The sequence below is a fragment of the Hyaena hyaena genome, unplaced genomic scaffold, assembly GCF_003009895.1.
Source record: "Hyaena hyaena isolate Hyena2069 unplaced genomic scaffold, ASM300989v1 scaffold_56, whole genome shotgun sequence".
NCBI lineage: Eukaryota > Metazoa > Chordata > Mammalia > Carnivora > Hyaenidae > Hyaena > Hyaena hyaena.
In genome coordinates this window covers 2,435,157-2,453,412 of record NW_024080688.1, presented here as the reverse complement: position 1 = coordinate 2,453,412, position 18,256 = coordinate 2,435,157, and the positions used below count along the sequence as shown (strand labels likewise).

The 18,256-nt window shown below is 57.7% G+C and overlaps 1 protein-coding gene across 1 annotated transcript in view; it reads left to right on the top strand.

The window, feature by feature from the left end:
• Positions 1-2,099: 2,099 nt before the first annotated feature.
• SLC6A1 (solute carrier family 6 member 1) overlaps positions 2,100-18,256 on the top strand; it is a 41,293-nt gene continuing 25,136 nt past the window's right edge. The window contains exon 1 of the mRNA XM_039231408.1: positions 2,100-2,178. The gene's annotated coding sequence lies outside the window, so the exon portion shown is untranslated. The remainder of the gene's footprint in view (positions 2,179-18,256) is intronic.

Here is an 18,256-nt window from a genome sequence, read left to right as displayed (position 1 = left end):
AAAACGGCTGCTAGCATCTCCAGGCGTAAGAACTGTGGTGGAGATGAAGCTTCTTGCTGGCAATAGTTTTAGCAAGAGTCCCAGGGAGAGTTCCCATTGAGCCAGCCTATGTTGCGTGCTCCCCCAGCCCCACCACTGAGGTCGGGGTGATGTGCTCTGGCTGTGCTCGGGCCACACATCCACCTCTGGAAGGCAGGAGCCCCCCACAGCCACAGCAGTGAGAGTGGAGGAACGGAAGGTCCCCAAACCAAAACTGAGGTGCTATCACCTAAAGAAGTGGAAATGAATGTCAAGCAAGCAAAAATAGCTTCCATATTTTGCTACGTTCATATCCTTGCTCAAGGGTGTGCACCCCCATCTCTATCCAGGCACTGCCTAATCATCCCCTGACCCTCAGTTCAAACGCCACTTCCTTGAGGAAACTGCCTCCAACCATCCCGAGCTGGCCTGAGAGTCGCCTGAAACCTACGCTCCTGGCACAGCTTGTCACTCTGGGTTTATCTGACTGCCGGACAGAAGCCCATCTCCGATGCCGGACCAAGACCATCTTGAGGTTTGTCTTGTCTGCCACTGTGCCCCCAGAGCCTAGGACAGTCCCTGGCAAGTAGAAAGAGCTCAACAAATATTTATTTGAGGTACCACTGGAGTTTAAAAGCCTATGGGAGCTCGTGACCAGTGAAAGGGGGGAGGGACGGGTGGACGATAGCAAGGAAGATACAGAGGAAAGTATCAGGATTCCTTGCTTGTGAGTGAGTGTGGGGAAAGAGCCAGGAGAAGTCAGAGTGGCTTTGGGAAGCACTGCGCTGTGGGACCCCACGATGGATGGCCAGAGTGCGCGGCCAGTTGGGGTAGAGGATGGCTAGCCAATCAGGAAACGCCCGCCCTGGGGAAAGAGAGAGGAAGGTGAAGAGCAGGTCAGGCTGCAGAGATGGGATCCTTTCTATGAGTCCTTGAGGGACCCAGAGGGAAGGGCAGCTGTGGCCCCACACCCAGGCGCCTTTGTGACAGTGAGGGGGGGAGGGAGGGAGTCCTCGGGCACTGGGTTGGGATTGGCTAGGAGAGAACCTTCTCTGGGACAGTCTCTCAAACCTCAAAAACTGGAAGTTATGTGGGATGAGCACCTGGTGTTATATGGAAACCAACTTGACAATAAACTGTTAAAAAACAACAACAACCTGGAAGTTAAGTAGGTGACTTCTTGGGGATTCTGCCGCCACCCCTTGGGTGTTTTTCCAGGCTGCTGCCCTTTTCAGTCATCTGTTTACCAACTGTCCTTCCACACACATGGCCACTAGTGTCCCCAAGCCCAACTGGTGGCAACCCGTCCCTCCCTGCCTGCCCCCGCACACCCCCAGCCTGGCACCCACAGCGTGAGTGAGCTCTGGGTCAGGAGTCGTTCCCTCCTCAGTCCTAACAGTCAGCGCGGGAGGCCACCCTGGGGAGGGCAGAGAAGGGGCAGGAGCCCACCCCACCCCACCCCCAGCCAGGGGCCTGATGACCTACGGGGAGAAGAGGGCGCCCGAGAAAGACCGACAGAAGCGGACTGCGAGGCTGGCAAGAGAAAAGCCAAGAGGGAAAAAACGTGTGGAGAAGAACTGGGCTACAGAGACCAAGACAGGTGCGCTGAGGACCCCCGGCCAGGGCAGGGAAGGGGCCAACAGACCGAGGGAGACGAGGGAAGGACTGGGGGGCGGGGGGCGCCGGCAGGGGGAGGTGGGGGGGGCCGGAGAGAAGGGAAGGAGACTGGGGACGAAGAGAGGCGAGCGCGGGCAGGCGGGATGGAGAGAGGACGGGGCGGAGGAGGGGAGGGCAGAGAGGGCGGCGACGGCCGGGGGCCGAGGCCGCGGGCGGGGCGGGGGGCGCGCGGCGCGGGCGGGGGGCGGGCGCGGGCGGCGCCCCTCCCCGGGCTGGGCGGGCTCCCGGAGCGGCGCCCCGCCCCCCTGCCCGCGCCGCCTCGCTCCCCCGCCCTGCCCCTTCCCCGCGTCCCTCCGCCCGCCCTCGGAAGCCCGAGCGAGCGGCGAGGTTGCGGGCGAGCGGCGCGGAGCGGAGGCGCCGAGGAGCGGAGGAGCCGGGAGCGCCGCGCGGCCCGAGCCCGGAGCGGCCCCGCGGCCGGAGCGCAGCCGAGCGGCCGAGCTGCCCGCGCGGCGCCCGCTGCGGGCAGCGCAGCCCGGGCCGCAGGTAGGGAACGCGCGGCCGGCGTCGGGGCGCGGGGCTCGGAGCCCCGGACGGCCCCGGGCGGGTCGGGCCGGGGGCGGGGTGGGGGCGGACGCCCGGGTTCCAGCCCCGGCGCCTCGCGTCCCCCCGGGGCCGCGCGGAGGAGCCCGGGCCGCCGCTCCGACCGCCGACGTGAGCCCGGGGCCGCGCCTCTGGGACGCGCGGGGGCGGGGGGGACTCGCGCCGCGGGCGCGGGAGCCCGGGGCCCCTTCCCGCACGCGGGGCCCCTCGGATCCCCTCACCGGCGCTGGTCTCTGTTGGGGCCGTCGAAGCGCCGCGTTCATCCCCAGGGGCTGGCGGGGCCCCCGGGAGAGCGTTTGGGGGGCAGTGCGCCACTTTTCCGTCGCGGGGTCGGCTGCGCGGAGGTAGAGCCGTGCGCCTCATTTATTCTCCAGGGGCTCTGGGCGAGCGGCTTGGGGCTGGGGCGCCCCCTTCCCATCCTGGGGCACCCCCCCTTCCCATCCTGGGGCAACTCAGGCTCTCAAGAAATGTTGGCTAAAAAGCGTACTGGGCAGAGCGCACAGGAGCCCGCGCCGCGCTCTCCACTCCTTTCCTCCGAGGAATGTAGGGTGAGGGGAGTCCCCCAGAGGGCTGGAGGACGGTGTCCCCTTGTCGCCGCGGAAACTGTTTTCACCTTCTCGTAACCCGTACTGATTCTCAGGGGAGGGGAAGGGGACACCGCCTGCCGCCGTTACCCCCAGGGCAATGACCTGGGGGTCTCCATGCCCGGCCCCTTTGTGCCCCCCATCGCCACGGATGGCGCCCCCGGATGCCCTGTTCCAGCTTGGCTTGGTCCTCAGATGAGGAACTTCGACCGGGCAGCTCACTACTCAGGCTCGTAGCTGCTCTTTTTCCAAAATAGACATGGACCCCAAGGAGAAAATCGGATTTTAAAAAGCCAAATGACAAAGCCCTTCCTCAGAGCTTCTTCCTGATCCGCGGCTGGAGCGCTCGCTCCCTCTTCCAGAAACCCAGCCTCCTCCCCATGAACTGGGGCGGTGGGGGAAGCCCTAGAAAATGGCTCCTGAGCTTTGGCGCCCCCCGCCCCCAAAATCAGAAGCTGTGAATGGACTTCGGAGTCGACCTTCATTTTTCTGTGACACACAAAGTGGGTTTTGGGCCAGAGAGAGGAGGTGGTTGGTGAGAGGGGGTGTTGGGGGCTGGTATTGCTCAGATCTTTCTGTCTCTTGGGGAACTTTGGGGGAAATGTGTACATAAGGGAGTCTGAAAAGCCTGCCCCAACTCCCAGATTCCAGAAGGAAGGAGGTCAGTGGGAACTACAGGCAGCTTGCACCCTCTGTCTGTCTGTCTGTGTCTCTCTCTGGAGCACTCTCTCTGCGAAGGGTTGACCCAGCCTCTGCGCTGGTCGTGGTTAGCAGTCTCAGACCCTCCCCCAGGCAGAGGAGGAAGAGGAGACGCTGCCCTTAGAGGTGCAAGTCCTTGGAGGAGGGGGAGGGACTTTTCCCCCAGAGCATCCAGGGCAAAATGGCTGAGCCTCTCTGGAGTCTCAAATAAATGGTCAGGCAAGCAGCAAACAAAGAAAGCACTCTCTCTCTCTCCAGCCAAGCGCTGGCTCGGTGGCCAGGGCTCGGAGGACAACCAGGGAGTCCCAGGCAGGGGCACACAGCCCGGCTTGGCTGGCAGAGCATCTGGGGAGTGGGGCAATCCCTCAGAACCGCAGCAGCAGAGAGGCCGCCTCTGTGGGAGAGAAAGCGGGGACCATCTCGCTTGGGTGCAGCCCTTGATTCCAGAGCCCGGGGATGCGGTGAGAAGCGCCCTCCCCCCTCCCCAGGAGCTCAGGGTAGAGCTGAGAGGGGCATCCAGAGGCCCAGGAGGACCCGCCTTGGAGGAAAGAGCGAGTCCATCAGAGCTAAAAGAAGCACACTAGTTCTGTCTCCCCCGGATTCCGCATGCCTGGGGATCAGGAACTCCGTGCACGCGCGGCCCAGCTCATAGCAGGCACTCAGCAAGTGTCTTAGACTAAAACCTGCACGGATGGAAGGTGACGGCGTGGACCGACCTGCAGTAGCGATCTGTGTCAGGGAGCCGGGGGGGGGGGGGGGGGGGGGGGGGCGGAGAGGCTGTGAAACACGGACTCTGAGACCAGGACCAGCCCGCACTGAGTTGGCTTTAAGCTAGGGTGCTGCCGTTCTCTGGCCGGGTGACCTTGGGTAAGTTCTCATCCCTGCTGGGAGGAAAGAGTGGAGAACTGAAAGCTTCCGGTATGGGTGTGCCCGGCTCACGAGGCCACTGCTAACAACCTGGTGCAGCAAGCCCTCTTCTATCCCCACGGCAGAGGTGGGGAAACTGCAGCACAGAGATGGGAAGTGACTTGACCAAGGTCACCCAGCCAGGAAGAGGTGGGGCAGGGATTTGAACCCTGCTCCTCTGATTTCCTGGCCAACAGTTTGGTCCATGCTAGGTCTCTGGGCCTCGGTTTTCTGGGCCACAGATGAAGCTGAAGGGTGATGTTGAGGATTTGGTGATTGGCGGTGAGGCCTCTGGGTCTGCTGTCTGAGCAGCGGCTACTTGTCTGCCTTCCCAGCATATGGTAAGAGCTTCGGTAAAGCACAAACGTCAGGTGGCTTGCGGCCATCACATAAAGACTCTGTTCCTAGGCTTGACTGTGAGCTCAGCAGCTGAGACAAGCGTCCCAAGCCACTTGGAATTTCCCCATCACAGGCCCAGCGCCAGCATCCCAAGTCCATCCCCTTCGTCCTTGGGAGCAGAGGGGATGCCTGAAACCCTCCCGGCCCCAGGCGTCCCTCAGCTGCACCCACAATGCCAAACCCAGTGAGAGCCCCTCAGTCGCCTTGTTCCCTGAAGGAAACGGAGGTGTGAGTGTCAGCCGGCCTGTGGTACCCGTACCAGCGCCGCCCCTTCGATCTCCCGGTGCAGAGTCGCCAAGCTTCTCTGCGGCCATTTGGGGCCACAGAGCAGGGTCCCACTGCCATGAAAACAACCTTGAATTGACTCCAATTGCAAAGAGCAGCACGGCCCCTCTTAGGAGATCCGCTTTGGCCCCATTCTCTGAAGGTTGCCAGGGGCGTGGAGGGAGCCGGAGAGGAGGAAATGGCTGGGTGGACAGATACGGACCCCAGAATCGGGCTTCCCGGGAAACGTGCCTCCGTGAGCCTTGCGAACATCCTGCATCTCAGCTCGGAGCTCAGCTGCAGACCTCAGAGCCAGGGGAGAGGGGTGTGAGAGTGGGGAGCCCAGCTAACGGTGGGGTACGGGCTGCCTGGCACAGCTGGTGGGTGTGAACACAAGCTGTGATATTTCAGCACAGACTTGGATCCAGTCACAAACAGAAAACAAAGCAAAACAATGCGCTAAATATTGTTCCGGTGGTAATATCATCAATAACAGTAATAACTAACAGTTACTGCAAGCTGATGATCCGTTCGCCTGCGTGCTGTGTGCTTTACTTACATGATTTGATTGCATTTAATTCTCACCAAAGCCCCTGAGGCGCACGGAATTGTCCCTGTGCCGATGAGGAAACCGAGAAGGAGAGAGCTGAGGGCCCTTGCTGTGGGCTTGCTAGGCTAGCAGGTGGCCCTGGAGCCCGAACTCTGCTGCAGCACTGACATTCCTGCCACGGAAGAGCCACCCCCGCAGTGGCCACCCCCCACCCCCAGTGTGGCTCTCTGGGCAAGGACCACACTCCCCATTTAAGGAGCTGCACAGTTAGAAAGCACTTCCCTGCTTTGTTTTCCAATGACTGAGCTTTGCTGCAGCCCTGGGGGGCTGCGGGGGAGGGGGAGGGGGTGTTCTTTGGGGGAAGCCGAGGCATGGAGAGAGGAGTTTGTGCTGAGGTCCCTCAGCAGCTAAGGCGCAGGACAGGGATTCACACTCAAGTGCCCTGCTTCTTATGGCAGCGTTGTGACCTGGAGTTCAAACTCATTTAAAGTGGTTTTGAGTGCTGTGCACCCAGGCCGTCAGGACCCACTCGCGGCTCCGGGAGCCACTGAGAGCAGCCGACGGAGTCATCAGCTCCCTCTACCTCGATCCGACATGACACAAGAGCCGCGTCCAATTTGATGCGAGCTGCCTGCGTCGAATGGCCTTCTATTTTTACATTTGTCACAAATTGGAAATTACAAGGAGACCAGGTCTCACAGAGCGATTGGCTGGGGCGCCCTGGAAGCCCGGGGTGTGCAGCCAGGTGGAACAGGCCACATTAGGGTACCTGGGGCCCTGTCGCATGGGGCCGGATGGCACACAGAGCGGGCCGGGGAGGGCGAGCTCAGGGCCGCCGCGGACCGTGGCCTGCAGTGCTCTGCCCACCTGTCCGCTGCACGGTGTCTGCAGGCTCAGCAATGCACGCCAGCTCCTGGGACAACTGAGCCCTGGTCAGAGGGACACACAAGGTCAAAGACGCCCCGAAAGGCATTGGCAGCAGGTTGCCTTCATGGCCCTATTGTTTAGTAAGGAGCCTCTGTACGTGGAGAGGGCAGCAGCCATGGGAGTTGAACGACATTTGGTGTCAGAATTACCGTTTGCTAGAACCGAGTACTGGGCAGCGCGCAGAAAAACGTTCTCGAAGCTGCTCTGCCTCTGGATCCTGTACGAAGTATTCCAGGGGAAGAAAATATGGTCCTGGATATCCTGGAGAAGACTCCTCTGTCGAACAAAAAGAGACGTTTTCTTTTTTTTAAAATTTTTTTAATGTTTTATTTATTTCTAGGAGAGAGAAAGAGAGAGAGACAGCGTGAGCAGGGGAGGGTCAGAGAGAGAGAGGGAGTCACAGACTGAAACAGGCTCCAGGCTCTGAGCCGGCAGTCAGCACAGAGCCCGACGCGGGGCTCGAACCCACGAACCGCGAGATCATGACCTAAGCGAAAGTCGGACGCTTAACCGACTAAGCCACCCAGGTGCCCCAAAGAGACTTTTTCTTAAAGCTCGTTTTCTCATAAAGCCCAGGTTAGAATGACCTTGACTCAAAGGAGGTCTCTTTGTACTTGCGTGACTACACACACGCTTAACACTGATGTAGGATTTTATAGTCGAAGTGCTTTTTCTGCTCAAGTTTGCAACAGCCCTAGGAGATCCACGTGAAAATATGACTGTTATTATCTCCGTCCTTTGGATGGGGAAACTGAGGCTCTGAACACGCTTATCTCTGACCTCTGGATTCTCAGCTGGTGGGATTCCCTTTTACTGAACCCAGGTCCAGATTTGCCAGGTTGCCCCTTGAGAAGAAGCCCAGGCAAGCCTGCTCCAGGATAGTGTGGGAAGGGAAGCTCTCCTTGCAGTTTGGGAGAATAGGGCTCTGGATTGTTTAAGCCTTAGCTCTAGTTCTGCCCTCTGGCCAGAAGCTAACATGTCCTCAGTTATGCCCCGAGTTTGTGAAGTTTGTGTGCTCACTTGGCCAGGGGTCCCCCCAGTGGTGGCCAGGTTTGAGGGGGGCAAGAAGGGATGATTATTCGCAGACACACCCATGAACACAGGCATGCTTCTCTAGATGGATTTGGGTGGAAGCTAATAAACCAGGGGCCCCATGAGGCTGTCTGGAAGGATCTCAGGGCCTTGGCAACCAGGAAGGGTGTGGGGAAGTCTTCATAGGTGCGACTTGGATTGTTTGGGACTCGCTGGAGGAGCAAACCACGTGGTTCTGAGTCGTTTCCAGACGAGAGGGTAAGAGAGGGGAGGGAGTCAGCCTCTCATTCTGGCCGTTACCTTATACCCTGGAGATTATGAAAAATCATAAGTTCTGGGAGCTTCCCTCTGGGGGGGGGAGGGGGAGCAGGGACACCTGATAGTTTCACTGGTCCCTTGCTGGGTGGCCAGCCAGTCCCCAGCCACCGAGTATGGAATGCCTCCTGGGTCACCTGAGGCAGGTGAAACGGATGCTAGGGGTTGGGGGCCGGGGACATAGGTGCTACTGTCCCCGTCAGCCAGAGGAGGACCTGGAGGGTGAAGGAGGTGGAGTCACTTACCCTGCTTTGCACAGCAGAGTTTGAACCCAGGTCTCACTGATGCCGACCCCCATGAGCCTTTTCACGTTGCCCACTGCCTCTGGAAGGCACCTGAGTGGAGGTCGCAGTGGAAGAGCCAGGAGCTTTGGCTCCGAGGCAGAGTGTAAGCTATACGAAACAAGCAACCGAAGCCGAATCCAGCCCCCCCGCTGCCTGAGCAGGCCCTTTGCCCATTTGCTCCCATGTCGGATGTTTTCGGAGCTTGGGATCAAGGACTCGCCCGTGATTTTTTTTTTTTTTATGTGACTTTGGGAACAGGGAAGAAGTTATCCTACTGAAGAGTATTATGTGAAGATGGAATTTAAAGGCATCCATTTTTAACAGGTTGGTAGCCAACGATCAGATAGCCACAAGCCCGGATTTTGAGCTCTGTGATCCAGGCACTTGAGCGGAGCAATTGACACGCCGTGTTCTAGGATCCTCCGCAAGGAAACTGAGACCCGGGGAGCTCACGTGGCTGCCCAGGGTCGCCCCGCTGACCTGCTGCAGAGTTGCAGCTCAGATCTGGGTCTGCCGGACCCTGAAGTTGGGGCTTGCAGTCCGGACGGGCGTCAAGCCTGCAGGGGACAAAGGGTAAGGTCCTTCCCCCCTTCTGGACTTTGCTTCTTCAGTCCATAAAGCCAAGAGGTTTGGACTGGACTGGACCGTGGGCTGCTCCCCGAGCCCGGCGCCAGCTCTCCGGGCAGGGGAAGGGTGGCTGCACGCCCCGCTTCCTCCTCCATTTCCCCCATAATAGCCTCCCGAGACTAATGACTGGGGAAGATAAGAGCCCTTTCTCCAAATGGCAGTGAATGCCAGTAATGACAGAGCAGATGCAGCACTGTTAATTATGCCGCGGGTATTAAATGAAAATGCCAACCCCGGAGGAGTTTAATAGCGCCGCTGGGCTGGCAGTGGCCATGCCTAAAAGCCGTGCCATGGACCCGGGCCAAGGCAGAACCACCCCCTCCCCAACCCTGGGGCCAGACAGGAGCCACAAAGCTTGTCTGCACGGGTCCCCCTCGTCGGTGTGGGGTCTGCAGCGGCTCCTTGGAGCTGGGGATGTCCGTGACTGCTCTGGGACATTTTCGTAGAGGCCTCTGGGGGCCCAGACGAGTTGCCTTCAGGGACAGACGTGGGCAAACAACGGGGCCAGATGCAATTTTGAGCACCTTCTGTATGCCAGGTCCTAGCTGGGTTGTGGAGACGAATCTGGCATCATTATTTCTGGCCTTTGACGAGCTGTTCACAGGCAGATGCATTCCCTATAAATAGAGATGCCATGCCTTCTGGAGTCTCTGGGGCCCAGCACAGCGGTCACGTAGTAGATACTTCCTTCTTGCTTTTTGTTGTCTATGAGTCTTCTTCAGTGAGAGCCAGAGGCCCCATCAGTGGGGGCCAGAGCACGATCAGCCGTGGGCCGTGAGGGACGACAGGCAGGCCGACTGGCTCTCTTCTCTAAGCACACCATCCCGGCCTTCCTGGACGGCTGGGCTTTCCACCTGCGGAGTGACCATGGACAACCGTTTTGCCGTCTCAGCCTCAGTTTACACATCTGCAAAATGGGGAGAGTCGGGGCCCTGCTAGCTGCAGGCAAAATTGTGTCTCCTTAGCAACCCCAGCTCTGAACCCACAGGGCCACAGAGATGGCATAAGCATCTGAAAAGTGACGTTTTGGTGGGCAGTCCACCAGAAGGAGAGAGTTTGGGCACCCATGGTACCTTCTGGTTCTTGTGGATTTTAGATGTCACTCAAGCCTCCATCTGATCTCTGGGAGCTCCAGGCCCCTGCTTCTTGGACCTGGAAATTTGTTTCTTAGGTTTTTCTAGGCCGGAGAAAGTCACAAAACCCACCCATTTCAGACACTCCTGCGTTACAGATGGGTAAACTGAGGCCCAGAGAGGAGGAGCCCTAGGGCCGCAGGTGCTAGGACCCAGAGCTTCTAACCCCTAACCTAGTGCTCTTTCCCCTTCCCCAAGCCAGCCCAGCTCCACTGTTGAGAAATTATTAAATAGAGTTGGTGGAAGGACTCTGGTTGCCGTGACAACGGAGCCTGTGTCCTCGGGAGATAATGGCGTTGCACAGGCACTGTGATGTGTGTTGAATGCTGATTCGGGACCTGCTGGAGCGAGTGAGCAAGAGTGCAGAGGGGACTGAGTCTGGGGTGTGAGCTCCCCGAGAAGGCAGCTTGGGCTGGGTGGGTGGGTGGGGAGAGCCGTGGGGGACACTGGCCTTGCCTAGTTCCATCATTCCCACAACCTCGGCGGAGAGGGATAATTACCTTCCCTTCTCCTGGCACGAAGTAGGGCCAGGAGAGGTGAAGTGACTTCCAGGAGAGAGAAGGGGCCGGGATTTAAATCTCAGACTGCTGCCGGAAGGAAGTCGAGGCCCCAGGGAGTACCTGGAGGGGGCACCTTGTGGGGGGCAGGCAGGTGGTGGGAGAGGGAACCAGAAGGGAGCGGGCTCGAGCCCCGCACTCAGGGCACCTCGACCCCCGTGGAGATGCTGATGGGCCAGGGCGACAATTCCAGCCCAAGAGGAATGGGGAAGCCTTCGGCAAGGTGGCTGCCCAGATCAGCTTTGGCGCCAAAGTCAAATCCCTGGACAAGTCCCTCTACCTGCCCGAGTCTCCGTGTCCTCATCTGCAAAAACAGGGACAAGAACAGACTGAGCTCATAGCTTGTTCTCAGACCAAATAAGGTAAGGCAGCTAGAGCGTCAGACGCTGCTCGTGAGCATAGCTCCATCCGCAGTGGCTGTAATCGTTGACCAACCCAACGAGGAGAGGCCAGAATACGGACCCACTCCCGGCCCTGTGTCCGCTTGTAATTTGTGGTGTTGGAACGGGCTAAAATGAGTGTGAAAGCGATAAATAACAGAGCTCTTCATGCCAGGCCAGTGGATCTCTGTAGAACAAATGAACAGCCCCCATCACCAAAAATATACATAAATATTTTGCATTTGGAAAGCACGATTGATTGATGTACCTCGCTGCAGCGTGCTGTGGCTAAAAGCCCGTGTGCAAACCACGCTGGGGAAATGGCCTCTTCTCTCGGCAAGCTCCCTAAATGACCCCACGCTGGAAACCCTTTCGAAAAGGAAATACTCTCATCTGCGCTCTTCATGTCTCCCTCTTGAACAACTGGTACATAATATGGACTCCCCGAATCGGGGATTGGAGAGCATGGGGTTAACACCCTCAGAAACCCCCCCCCCCCCAGTGCATCATTTGCATGTTGGCAGAGATGTGTCACTCCTCTTGGGAAGCAGAAAGAGGGTGCTGGATTCAGGCATTGAGCTGTTTTAAAAACGGGTGAGAGCTGCGATCCTGATTACTCGGACGCAAGCAACCATTTTGTTTGTTTCTGCAAACCTGTCTGAGCAAATCACCCTCCCAACACCCCCCCACCCCTGCCAGGAGAAAGCAACGTGCTTCTGGATGCCCAGAGAGCGAGGGTCATTCATTCTGCTGATCCTGGGGCTGGATGACAGGGAGTGAGGCAGTGAGCCTGAGACCTCGGATTCTCACACCTCCAACTTGGGCGGCAGGAGAGGGGGCGGGGAGACTCGGTCAGTGGACCAGTGAAGACAGCTGACATTTAACCAGGATCGGAACGAATGTGCTAATTGCAGTAAAGGTACACATGTCCACTTCGGGAGTTGTGTTTAATGAGCAATTTGCTCCGAGAATTTGGTTTGATCCGCACTTTGCAGTGGCTGGCCCCGCTCCCTTGTATTGATTGCCTATAGGTTAACATAACTGTGGCGTTCTGCCTAGGACTTTCCCCCATAGCTATCAAAAAAAAAAACAACAAATAATACTAGCCCTAATCAAGTGATTTATTATACTATCTGCCAGGGAGCAAGCATTTACTCTGTACCAAGTTCTGTGTTAACCGCTTTCCATATTAGCTCCTTTAATCCTCATGGTAGCTAAAAGTAAATATCATCACCTCTGTGTGAGAGAGGCTGGGTGACTAATCTGGGGTCACACAGCATCTGAGCTGAGACCCAAAACCCGGACTTTTCTTGCCCTCAGGGCCAGTGCCCTTAACCACTACCCTGTTCCGCCTGCCCCTATCATAGCTGATGGGTCAGTCTCTGAAAACCTTTGACATACTCAGTGGAAGTTATCCATGACTTTCTTCATGGCCCAGGGACTTCAGAAAATTTGCTCAATAAAAGTCCCATTTTCCCAAAAGGGTAGGTTTTTCTCACTGCATCGGATTTTTCACTGTACAGAGAAGGGGAGGTTTGTACTATAAAGATTCCTTTAGAAATCTAAGTGCAGGAATCAAGAACAGATGTGTGGCCAAAGTGAGCATTCATGTGAGTCTTTTAAAAATAAAATCAGCTTTCTCTGGTGGGAAGTATTTGAGACCCAGGAATCTGACCCTTAATCGACTCTGAAAATACACACCCTCCTCATTCTCGCAAAATATTCTAAAGCAGAGTCTCTCCGCATTAAAAAGAAAAATCCAACTGAGCTTGTATTAGGAGAACAATAGCATTTGTTGTTTCCCAAATATAAAATTACAATACTGACTGCCTTTTTGATGCTCCCATTCCGGAGAGTTCTGCATATCTCCTCTAGGGAAGGAGAAAGGGTAACTGTCCCTCTGCCACTTAGGGACACAAAATCTGGAGGGACTAGATTGTGCCACGGATGTTAGGCTGCAAACTCAAGGTCCAGCGAAGGCCAGGCAGGTCAGAGAATGAGTCAAGAGGTCAGGGACCAGAGAAGAGTCATGGCGGGACTTCCGGTAAGCTGGGAAACACACCCCCGCTCCCTCCCCCAGTACCTGCAAACTGAAGGCTTAAAATTCTGATACACTGAACCAAACACGTATAGGGGACCCATTCGGCCCGTAAGCCATTATTAGCTTGAGATCCCTGCTCGTTCTTACTGTGACTTTGTATGATCTTGATCCAGACGGTCTGTCTTCGGGGCTTCAGCAGGTTCTTCTCTAGAATGGAGCCGATAAAGCCTGCGGAGTGGAAACAGAGCCCCAGGTGCGGACGCTTGATAAGGAGCCCTGGAAATGCCCAGAAGTGCCGTTCTGTGCGGCGGGGTCAGCTCTCCATTTAGGCTGCGCGCCTGCCTGTGACTTATTACGGATTATCACTTAGTTCAGCCAGCCCCTGCAGGGCTCTGTTTTCCTTTTCCCCAAATCTGAGTTTTTCAAGGGCGCTTCTCCCAACGCCCTTGCGAGTCCTTCAAGCGCATCTTGCTCAGGAGGGAAGGCTTATTTAACCCCCTGGCTTCCTCTCAAGTGTGTCTTAAGTGGCAAGGAGTGATGTAAACACCAGGTGGTCAGCAAGTCACTCTGATTTCCTGATCTGAATTAATCCTTTCTGACCGGTTGAGCGGGGTCTTTTCGGAGGAAGCCCCCAGAGTGCAGTGCTGCCAAGGACCGGAGGGGGAGAGCCACAGCGGGGAACAGCCGGGAACAGGGGAACAGGGCTGCGAGGGCCCCGAGGCTGGGAACCTTGACTTTTTCCGCTGTGGGCTCCCCTTGCGCCGGGCACAGGGTACGTCCCAGTAGATGCCTGGAGCCCTCCTGAGGGCACCGACGGATGGGCTGGCCCCCAGCGAATCCAGTTAAACCAAGTGGAGGAAGCCAGCCGGGTGGGCCGGGAAGCTGCATCCCGGTCACAGCTCCTTGACCCCTGGAAACCCCAGGCCCTGCCAGCCTGCTCTTCCTACTGAAATATAGAACCTTCCTTGGGTTCTCCGAAGGCTACAGTGAGGTCACCGTAGGGCCTAGCGCAGCCCCCCCCTCCCCCCGCTTTAGGGGACAGCATGTGGCTCCCCTCCCTCCACTGTCTGTACTTCTTCCATCTTCCTCCTGGGGCCCCGCTCCCACCACTCTGCCCCTGGCCTCTCCCTCCTCTCCATCCGTCGCCACTCCTGAACACCCAGGGAGGGTGGGACCTGGGCCCCAGGCACCTGCAGGAGCCGGGCGGCCCCTCCAGTGCCTGCTCTTCCGTGCAGGAAGCCCCCAAGAGCCCGCGTGGCCTCGGGGTGGGACCCTGAACCGGCTGCCGTGGAAGCATCTCCACCGCGAAATCAGCCTCCCCTTTGCCCTCCTGAGGCCAGTGCCGCCACCTCCCGCCCGGATATTTCTCGAGGACTTACAGTAACAACGTCCCCGGTCACAGAGAGGGCCTTGCCAACGGGGACAGAAGTGAGACTCAGTGCGACATGTATGCATCTGTCACTCAAGTGCTGTGGGGGAAACAGGGCAAGTCCCCTTCGTGCAGAGGTGACCCCGTAGCCGGGGCGATGAGACTGGGTGGGTAGTCGTTAGTCAGGAGAGAAGGCAAGTTGTGTGTAGGGCAGGGCCTTCGCCCCCGCCCCCACCAGGATCCCAGCTCAGGCACCGTCCTTCCGGCCCCTCCCCAGGTGCCCGGCGCCCCAGGTGCCCGGCTCCCCAGGTGCCAGCTCTGGCCAAGTCATCAGCTCAAATCCCCCCCCCCCTTTACAAGGCTCTGGTGACCCCAGCCCCCAGGGTGGGGAGGGGCACTTAGAAGCAGAGGCTCCGGAATCCAGCTGCTGCCTCCTGAGCGTGGGACCACAGGCAGAGTGCTTTCCTGCGTCGAGCCCCAGTCTCCACGTCTGCGCAGTGAGAGGTCAACGTGATCATCTGTGAAACGCGCTAAACAGATGAAGCACTTAATGCACATTCAGCGTGGTCCCTGTGCTTACCTCGTGGTGCACCCCCTTCTCCTACGCTCAGAGCCCTTCGTTGCTGCTCTCCACGTCTCTGGCCGCACACCCGGGTCACGCCAGCTTCTAGGCAGCCACACCCGGCTCCTCACTGTCCCTAAATACATGATGCCGCTTCACTCTGCTCTCTCTGCCCTGGAACAGACCGGCAGCCAGGCCTGGAGTCAGACAAGGATTCCATCCCTGCTGTGGCTATAAAGAGGGGGGAGAGGGGGACAGAGTGCCATCCTCTCCCAGCTGCCTGCTGAGGGGGCCATCCCTCCTCCTCTGGGCCGGGGAAGAGCTTATCACATGGATGCTGGTTACCTGTGGCCCATCCCCCAGCCGTCAAGCGGGAGGCCGGCGTCTTTATCCCTGTGCCCGGGGTGGGATCTGCTTCTCCAGAGGCATGCGGTCCCTGCGGGCTGGATGGGACTGAAAATTGCCTGACAAGGGGAGGTGTTCCATTGGGCTTCGCAGACGGTTCAGGGCCAGGACAGATTAGTTAGCAAAGCAGTGATTGTGTGAGCTGGACGGGGGGGGGGGGCGAGATGAGCGCGAGGACACGGAGCGGAAGCGTCGTCAGAAGGCGCCGTCTGCCCCCCCTCCCCCGCACGCGGAGGAGATGCGAGGCCCAGAGAGCGGGAGGGGCGGCTGGGGGTCACAGCAGTCGCGTGTGGTGTGGATTCCTTCAGGGGCCTGCAACTCCGGGGTGTCCTGCAGCCATGCTCTCTCCGTGCCCTGCAGACGTGGCCCAGGGGCCCGTGTCCTTGCTGCTGCACACGAGGAGAGCTGGGGACTCCCAGAGGGATCACAGCCCCTTGGGGCTGGCTGCCCCCCACCCACAAGGACTCTAATTAGAGCCCTGGGGCCTGGGGTGAGCTGCTCAGCCCGGATCCCATGGGCCCAGCACGACCATGGGGACCGATTAGCCTCTTACGGTGCCAGCGCTCAGCAGCTTCCCTTGGGTTTCTTACAAAGAGCGACAGTCCTTGACCTTGTGGGGGTTTGTAGAGGGAGCTGCCTGCTGTAGATGGGCCGCTCCTACCCCAGAGGTGGCGCGGGGGAGCTCCACAGGCACCCCACTGGAGGCAGCAGAACAGAGTGGTTAAGAGCAGTGGACACAGGAGCCCGGCTGCCTGGGTTCATCTTCATTCCCCTTGTTCGTGGCTGTGAGACCTGTGGCGGGCCACTTTAGCCTCCTTTGCCTCAGTTTACACATCAGTAAATGGGGAGCGGTGCTGACAGTATGTATAAATCGTTGGGAGCAGGCCCTAGGCACATTAATAAGTGCCTCCCTCACGTCCTTCCCGCACTCTGAGCTCTTCTTTTTCTTTCCCTCTTTGTTAATGAAAAGTTGGGTTGTTTTTTCCTTCATGGGACTCCAAAGAAAGAGAATCTTAACTCCTGGAGTTTAGGTCACTGTTAGGTGGGTCTGTTAAGCCTCTAGGAGTTATAAAGCTGATTTTTGTTCTCACTCTGGTTGTGGGGGTGGGGGAGGGGCGTGTTCTCTAGCCTTCTCCTATATTCTGGTTTGGGGAGCACCCCAGAAGACTGGACCTCCAGGCTCTTGGAGGGGAAGGGCTTGAGCCTGGGTTTTCTCGTCTGCACGGGGCTGTGAGTCTGGGGGAGCCCATCGACATGAGTCCCATCCCTTCTCCTCAGAACCCAGCAGGCAGGCGGGAAGAGGCGGTACATGTAAAGGCTTCCAGGGGGCCTGAGTTAAACCCTCTGTGACCTTGAACAGGTCATTTGACCTCTCTGAGCCTTGGTACCATCATCTGCAAAATGGGAACTAGTCATCATCTTAGCTTCAACGTATCCAGCACTTGCCGGGGCTGGCACACGCTAGAAAATTCCAGTGCAGTCCTCACACTCTGGGAGGTGGTTACTGTTGGGCCCCATTTCCTGATGAGGAAACAAACGCTTTGAGAAAAAAAGTAACGTACTCGAAAATCACAGCAGGGCGTCGTGAGGAGTGGGCGTTCAGGAGATGCTGTTGAGAAACGCATTGGGTGTGTAAATGGCCACTCAGGTGTGTCGAGGCAGGTGAGGAGTTTGCACCCACGCGGAGCTGCGTTTTCATCTCCTAAGTATGAATGTGTCACGGGCTGGGGGTCTATAAGAATCCCACCGTTTGTGTCCTGTGTGACCTTGGGCCAGCCACCAGCCTTCTCCGGGCCTTGCTCTTCATCTGTAGACTGCCGGTGTAGACCAGGTGTGGCAGAGAATAGGTCTCAAGCAGGAAGGAAGGAACCTGCATAGGCCCCAAGCCCCCCTGGCTGAGGGTCCAAGGCAAAGGGCCTACTGTCTAGACCCATGGCCATCTATTTTGTCTGCTGCTCGCACCCTGGCCAAGATTGACTCGTTGCCCCCCCTCCCCAACCCCGCCCCAGACTCAGGTCTCTGAGGCCTCGAAGGCCCTCTCCAGGTGCCCCCTCTCCATCCGAGCACCTTCGTCAGGGAACCTTCCGTGACCTTCAGGGCAAGTGGTGTCAAAGGCTACCCGCAACACCTGCGTCCACGTGCACACGCCCAGCCTCCTTCTAACCTTCCGCACATGATTATCAGCTATTAATTGGTCCTCATATTTGTGCCACGTTTTTCCATTACAAAGCACTTCCCTGGCCATTCATCTCTCTGAATAGCGATCTAAGCTGCTATTTACTGAGGCCTTCCTGTGCGCCACGCCCCCTGCTTTCGCCAGCCTCTCTCCACACATGATCTTGATTCAGGGTTTTACAGCAATGGAGGTCCGGGAGTCCACGTTTACAGATGACGAAACTGGTTCACCAGCATGCCGTGTGCACCTGAATTGCTGTGACCTTGTAAAACGCAGCTTCTGACCCCATGGGTCTGGAGGGGGGCCAAGATTCTGCGTTTCCTTCTTTTTTTTGTTTTAATGTTTATTTTTGAGAAAGAGACAGAGTGTGTGTGAGCAGGAGAGGGGCAGAGAGAGAGGGAGACCCACAATCCGAAGTAGGGTCCAGGCTCTAAGCTGTCAGCACAGAGACCAATGTGGGGCCCGAGCTCACGATGCGAACCATGAGATCATGACCTGAGCCCAAGTCAGACGCTTGACTGACTGAGCCCCCCAGGCACCCCTTTGGAATCCACGTTTCTAATAGGCTCCCAGGCGATGCCAGTGCTGCCCCCTGGAGAGCCACACTGGGTAACAAGCCACCGAGTCACCAAACAATCTGAGACACTGCTTTACAATAGCCCCAGGCTGGCAAGCCTCAGTTTCCCTGTCTGTCAGATGGATGAACTAGCTTTTGGCATATGGAGATGCAACGGGGACTGGATGATAGAACACCTTCAAATGCCTGGCGCACAATAGGTGCTCAATAAACTCTGGCTCTTCTGCCTTGATA